This window comes from Alosa pseudoharengus, unplaced genomic scaffold (assembly GCF_046254945.1).
Source record: "Alosa pseudoharengus isolate Yale_2024_CS ecotype anadromous, Long Island Sound unplaced genomic scaffold, YU_APseudo_1.1 YU_APseudo_1.1_scf_12, whole genome shotgun sequence".
In the NCBI taxonomy this organism is placed as follows: domain Eukaryota; kingdom Metazoa; phylum Chordata; class Actinopteri; order Clupeiformes; family Clupeidae; genus Alosa; species Alosa pseudoharengus.
The window spans coordinates 5,928,758-5,936,235 of NW_027468587.1; the positions used below are offsets into that span (position 1 = coordinate 5,928,758).

Sequence of the window (7,478 nt, forward strand, 5' to 3'; positions counted from 1 at the left end):
CAATGTTAAGTCAATGGGGATTTTTTAAAAGTTAATAATTAATAGTTTAAAAAGTATAAAAGTTACAAAGTTGAAAAATACATAGCCCCTATGACACAAGTAAGACCTACGTAACAAAGTTTGAATGAAGTTTCTACGTTAAACGGTTGAAGCTGCATTAAACGCGTTAGAAGAAGAAGTATAATAAGAACTAGAAAAGCATTTCCTGAAGGAAATACAGTGCATGAAAATGCAAAAAATATGATGTAAAATATCATACAGAGTAAAAACAAACTATATTGGTTGCTAGGTAGATGAGGTTTAATATAGTTGGAATGACTGACCTAGGTAGATGAGGTTTAATATAGTTGGAATGACTGAACAGTTAAAGCTACATTGTGTACTTTTTTGAGTTAATTCTTAGCAAAAACCCATTTGTTCTTTCAAAAATATGTGCTCATTCATGTGTAATTATTTCCACCTACTAATCAAAGTATTCTCGTAAGTGTAGAATCTGCTATTCCAAATACATACGCGCGAGTCGCGCGAATGGCTGAATCCATGTTGCGCCTCCATCTTTGAAATACATTCGCCAACGAGGGACATTCCTGGAATTCAGCTCCGCCTTTCGCGCTTGTAGGCAACACTCATTGCCTGATTAGTCTACTCGCGACTGCCCGGCAGATTTGAAAGTCTGTTGCAGTTGGAGGATTACACCTATTCTCGATGACATGAAAAGGAGTCGCCAAGGAAGCGAAAAGGAGAATTAAAACGACAACGCGACCGGAAAAACAACAGACCAAAGCCAATATTGGAGTGGCTTTTCTAAGATGGAAAGCTCGTGAGGAGCAAGGATTTTAAAAGGGACGCCGAAGTTGCCTGCTTTCTCCTCGACAGGTAATTCGGCCTATTCGTGTAAACATACAGTCTATGGTGTAAATTCGAAGTTTTATAGTTGCTTGGCTAACTAGCATGGTTGTCCATAACGCTAGAATGACGTCTGGGATACTTTTCCTTGCGTCGATGAAAAAGGATTGTCTAGGCTACGTTGTAACAAAAATGTGCTATGACTGATCACAGGCAAAGGGCACTAAATTGTAGTTATTTTTCATTGCTTTTGCTTTGTAGCCTAAATGTATCCTAATCTGATAATGGGTAGCCAATTCCAAGGGTGACGTTCACATCCTGAGGCCTGTCCTGTAGTCTTATTAATTGTAGACGTAGCCTACCAATTACTAAATTGTCTGAAAGTTTTTCACCATGAGTGTAGCCTACACCTCAGAATGGGGGAAGGGTAGAGTAGTCCATTACACTTGTGAATGGAGCAAGGTAGACCAGCCAGCCCATTGAGACTGATCAATGAGGGTCTAAGTCATTATCATGCAGAACAATAAAATACGGACAGAACTGCTTTGATTGAACTTTAGTCAATGCATCTACCAAAATACATGTTTCTTCACGGTCATAAAATGAATGTACTTTGTTTGTGGTTTAAGTGAGACATTCTAACATGTACTGCTCTTTTTTGTCCAGCTATGAGAGAGAACTGGGAGCAGTCACATCAACACCAATGAAGGGAAAGCCCTCAAGTATTTACTACTCCAGAAGTGTCCAGCATTTCTAATGGGACAGACAGGTCAGTCACGGCATGAAAACAATTGTTGATTCTATGTGATTGTTGTTTGATAATAACTGAAAGTATATTTTTAATAACTTGATGTTTACCATTTTATGTACTGTCATATGTTGTGAAACGCTCTGCTTATTCATTTCAGATGAGCATCTTGGCGCAATTGCAGAACCCCCTGAAATTGAGAACCGTGAACAGAGGTAACCCATCAATGCTCATTATGTCTATACCCTAACCCTACATGACATTCTCTATTGTATATTTTCATGATATAAGCATTTATATATATTTTTTACAAAGCCTACATGACATGAGCATCGTGGAGGATGTGGACGAAATTCAATGGTCTTGTTATGTGATGCACATGCATGCCTTCATTGTTCCTTATGTAACCTTGCCTGTAACTCAGTCTAGGCAAAATAGCACTATACTGATTAGTAACAATATGTTGAACTATATAAAATGGTGTGTATGTCTAACAACACTGCATGTCTTTCACAGGATCAGCTTTCCAGGAGACTGCACATTTAGAATGATGGTCCATGTTGCTTCAAAGGCACCATACAAAAAGGAAGGGTTCATGTGTAAATACCATAATTTGTTAATTTCTGTAAATAAATATATTGCAAATAACATTGTTGACCATGTTACTGTCATTTGGTGTTTCAAAATGGTAATTTACCACAGCTCCTTTTTTAATTATAAGTTTGTGGATGTAATGTATAAGAAGTACAGCGTGAACAGTCTCTTATCAATTCTAAAAGTTTTTATTTTCATGAAAGCAAAATATAACGATGTACCGGTGTAAAATAAATTAAATACAGTTTTAAAAGGAACAGGCAGTACAAGAACACTAATACAAAACTATTTACAATAACACAACATTACAACATTATAGGAAAATTCCAGAGATGTCCCTGAGGGTCAGGGAATTTATCCCTTATCCTACACACACAGCTTGGGATCACTCTTCTATTACCCTGTCCTAGAGACCCATCCTGCCAGAAAATGAAATGTCTGTAGGTAGCATACTGTATCTGAACTCTATTGTCATCACCTGGCTCTCTTACATGGCCTAATGCTGTGATGTCTGTGATGTACTGCCTGTGAATCTGGAGAAAACCTTCATCTAGGCAGTAGGCTACTGTGTGAAGTGAAGCAGAAGGCTCACACAGGTGGCAGGGTTTTGTCCACAGCATTTTCTCTCCCGATCGGTTGGCATGTCTCTGCAGTGTGTACAAGTACACCAAGGCATCCCTGGCACAGGTGGGGGGACGACATGTCTGCACTGATGCAACAAACACCAGACCTGGCTACCTCACTAGCAACTGTGTGGTGAGGTTCCTGTGCTCTTGCAGGCTCATTCCATCCACAAGTCTCTGAAGAAATAAGAAGACACAATAAATAAGATCAGATAGGCTTGTTTAGGTAGCAAAGTTAGATTGTTAGCAGACTAGTAGTAGTACTCTGTCATTTTTCAAGTGTTCACACAAAATGATGAAGAATACTATGTGTATGGACAATGAAAAGGTGGAAATGTTGTTGTGTAACACCTTCTATAGACCATAATGTAATCATGTGTCGTGATTTCACTGGCAGACACCTCATCATGCAGTTGACTGGCAACAGCTAGAAATTGCTACATATAAACAATGGAGATACAAACAGGCAGGGAAGCTACACCAAGCGCGTAACTGAAGCGTTCCGTTCACAACGTGTGAAATCAATTTTAGAAGAATGGTCTATTTCTTTTCTGGTGTAGCCTAGTGGCAGCATACGCAACGCAAACGAACGTGCCTGGTGCAGCTTCCGAGCTAATTTCGGTGTCATTGACATTGATACTGTTCAGAGAAATATTAAAAACACAAACCTCCATTGCTTCTCTCCTTTGTCTTTGAAGTTCTTCCACTCTCTCCTCGTCATCTTTGGAGAGTCTTACTTTTTCTTTGCCTAGGAGGTCTCACCGATCCTCTGCCACCGGCTCTTGGCTTTTCTTTACCTTTCCCTCTTCCTTTACCTTTCCCTCGCACCTCCGTTGCACCGACTGATCTCTGACTGCTCACTGAGAAAAATAGTAGGCTACGCTGTAAACATGGCCTTTACACTATTAATCTCGCACATACAGAATAACGATAGCACTGATACTGTACTATCATTAGCATGCATTCGTTTGGGAACCGGATAGCTGATGCTAGCAATGAAATAGTAGCCTACCAAAATAACGAAAACGTAAAACTATTATTCACTTTACATAGAGGTCATAACCAACATGTTTACTGGCTATATAACTAAATGCAATGTGTAATTGTTTTCTAAAGTAACCTCATCACTGGAAGGAACACTGGACGAAGTCGTAGGCCTAGTACTGGAAGCCATGTTAACCTTGGCATGAAACGGCCACCGTAGGAGTTAAAATGCGCTCGGAATGGGAGGGGCTAGAAAGTAATATTCAGTGGGTTGTCATATAGAATTTCACCGCTAGATGGGAGAAGTTCTTACACAAGGTAGCTTTAAATAGGTGGATAGATTAAATGGTTAAATGATTTGCTTGGTAGATAAAGTTTAATATAGTTGGAATGATTGAACGGTTAAATAAGTGGATAATACTTAACTTAGTTAACTTAGCTAATGTTTTCATTTTTAGTAGTTATGCTAACTAGCCTGTTAGCAATGCTAACATGCTAACTATGCTAACCATTTTACTTAGCTAACTTAGCTTATCATTTTTAGCAGTTTTGAAAAAAATGCTAACTAGCATGCTAACATGCTAGCATGCTAACTATGCTAACCATGTGACTTAGCTAACTTAGCTAATCATTTTTAGCAGTTTTGCAAAAAATGCTAACTAGCATGCTAACATGCTAGCATTCTAACTATGCTAACCATGTGACTTAGCTAACTTAGCTAATCATTTTTAGCAGTTTTGCAAAAAATGCTAACTAGCATGTTAGCATGCTAACTATGTTAACCATGTTACTTAGCTAACTTAGCTAATCATTTTTAGCAGTTTTGCTAAAAATGCTAATTAGCATGCTAACATGTTAGCATGCTAACATGCTAACTATGCTAACCATGCTAACTAGCTACAGTGGGTAGGAGTCATAGTTGATGACAAGTAACAGTTACAATGGCTGAACAGTTAAAAAGTTCAGTAGTTTAAAGGGTTAAATTGTTTAACAGTGAAATATTGTAGTGAGGACTTTTATTTTGAAACAGTTTTTGGCAGAGGAAGCAGTTGAATAGGGTGTGTAGTCTTTTAGAATGAGACTGTTTGCTTAAAGCCTGAGAAACTGACAGTTGGCCACCTGGCCTGGCCATCTGGCAGAAGATTCTAATTGCTGTGATGTCATAAAGGCCCAATGTTAAGTCAATGGGGAAATTTTGATTCGTTTTTAATTAATAGTTTAAAAAGTATATAAGTTACAAAGATGAAAAATACAAAGCCCACATGTCCTAAGTAAGACCTATGTAACATGGTTTGAATGAAGTTTCTACGTTAAATGGTTGAAGCTGCATTAAGTGCGTTAGAAGAAGAATAATAACTAGAAAAGCATTTCCTGAAGGAAATACAGTGCATGAAAATGCAAAAAATATGATGTAAAATATCATACAGAGTAAAAACAAACTATATTGGTTGCTAGGTAGATGAGGTTTAATATAGTTGGAGTGACTGAACAGTTAAATAGGTGGATCGTTTATATGGTTAAATGATTTGCTTGGTAGATAAGGTTTAATATAGTTGGAATGATTGAACGGTTAAATAGGTGGATAATACTTAACTTAGTTAACTTAGCTAATGTTTTCATTTTTAGTAGTTATGTTAACCATGTGACTTAGCTAACCTAGCTAATAATTTTTAGCAGTTTTGCTAACTATGCTAACTAACATGTTAGCATGCTAACTATGCTGACCATGTTACTTAGCTAACTTAGCTAATCATTTTTAGCAGTTTTGTAAAAAATGCTAACTAGCATGCTAACATGCTAGCATGCTAACTATGCTAACCATGTGACTTAGCTAACTTAGCTAATCATTTTTAGCAGTTTTGTAAAAAATGCTAACTAGCATGCTAACATGCTAGCATGCTAACTATGCTAACCATGTGACTTAGCTAACTTAGCTAATCATTTTTAGCAGTTTTGTAAAAAATGCTAACTAGCATGCTAACATGCTAGCATGCTAACTATGCTAACCATGTGACTTAGCTAACTTAGCTAATCATTTTTAGCAGTTTTGCAAAAAATGCTAACTAGCATGCTAACATGCTAGCATGCTAACATGCTAACTATGCTAACCATGCTAACTAGCTACAGTGGGTAGGAGTCATAGTTGATGACAAGTAACAGTTACAATGGCTGAACAGTTAAAAAGTTCAGTAGTTTAAAGGGTTAAATTGTTTAACAGTGAAATATTGTAGTGAGGACTTTTATTTTGAAACAGTTTTTGGCAGAGGAAGCAGTTGAACAGGATGTGTAGTCTTAATAGGGCCAGTTTGTATGCTTAAAGCCTGAGACTGGCAGTTGAAACAGGTGGCCCGAACACCTGCCATAGGATTCTAATTGCTTAACGGCCGTATTGTGATGTCATAATCATAATGTTAAGTCAATGGGGAAATTTTGATTAGTTTTTAATTAATAGTTTAAAAAGTATAAAAGTTACAAAGTTGAAAAATACAAAGCTCACATGTCCTAAGTAAGACCTACGTAACATAGTTTGAATGAAGTTTCTACGTTAAACGGTTGAAGCTGCATTAAGTGCGTTAGAAGAAGAATAATAATAACTAGAAAAGCATTTCCTGAAGGAAATACAGTGCATGAAAATGCAAAAAATATGATGTAAAATATCATACAGAGTAAAAACAAACTATATTGGTTGCTAGGTAGATGAGGTTTAATATAGTTGGAGTGACTGAACAGTTAAATAGGTGGATAGTTTATATGGTTAAATGATTTGCTTGGAAGATAAGGTTTAATAAAGTTGGAATGATTGAACGGTTAAATAGGTGGACAATACTTAACTTAGTTAACTTAGCTAATGCATTTTTAGTAGTTAGCAATGCTAACATGCTAACTATATTAACCATGTGACTTAGCTAATCTAGCTAATCATTTTTAGCAGTTTTGCTAACTATGCTAACTAGCATGCTAACATGTTAGCATGCTAACTATGTTAGCATGCTAACTATGCTAACCATGTGACTTAGCTAACTTAGCTAATCATTTTTAGCAGTTTTGTAAAAAATGCTAACTAGCATGCTAACATGTTAGCATGCTAACTATGCTAACCATGTGACTTAGCTAACTTAGCTAATCATTTTTAGCAGTTTTGTAAAAAATGCTAACTAGCATGCTAACATGTTAGCATGCTAACTATGCTAACCATGTGACTTAGCTAACTTAGCTAATCATTTTTAGCAGTTTTGTAAAAAATGCTAACTAGCATGCTAACATGTTAGCATGCTAACTATGCTAACCATGTGACTTAGCTAACTTAGCTAATCATTTTTAGCAGTTTTGTAAAAAATGCTAACTAGCATGCTAACATGCTAGCATGCTAACATGCTAGCATGCTAACTATGCTAACCATGCTAACTAGCTACAGTGGGTAGGAGTCATAGTTGATGACAAGTAACAGTTACAATGGCTGAACAGTTAAAAAGTTCAGTAGTTTAAAGGGTTAAATTGTTTAACAGTGAAATATTGTAGTGAGGACTTTTATTTTGAAACAGTTTTTGGCAGAGGAAGCAGTTGAACAGGATGTGTAGTCTTAATAGGGCCAGTTTGTATGCTTAAAGCCTGAGACTGGCAGTTGAAACAGGTGGCCCGAACACCTGCCGTAGGATTCTAATTGCTTAACGGCCGTATTGTGA

General features: G+C 36.9%; 1 long non-coding RNA gene across 1 annotated transcript; it reads left to right on the forward strand.

The window, feature by feature from the left end:
• The first annotated feature begins 371 nt into the window (after positions 1-371).
• Positions 372-2,287, forward strand: LOC143118282 (uncharacterized). The gene is made up of 4 exons (XR_012986087.1): positions 372-876; positions 1,513-1,615; positions 1,755-1,809; positions 2,111-2,287. It is a non-coding gene; the product is annotated as an uncharacterized LOC143118282 (long non-coding RNA).
• Positions 2,288-7,478: the final 5,191 nt, after the last annotated feature.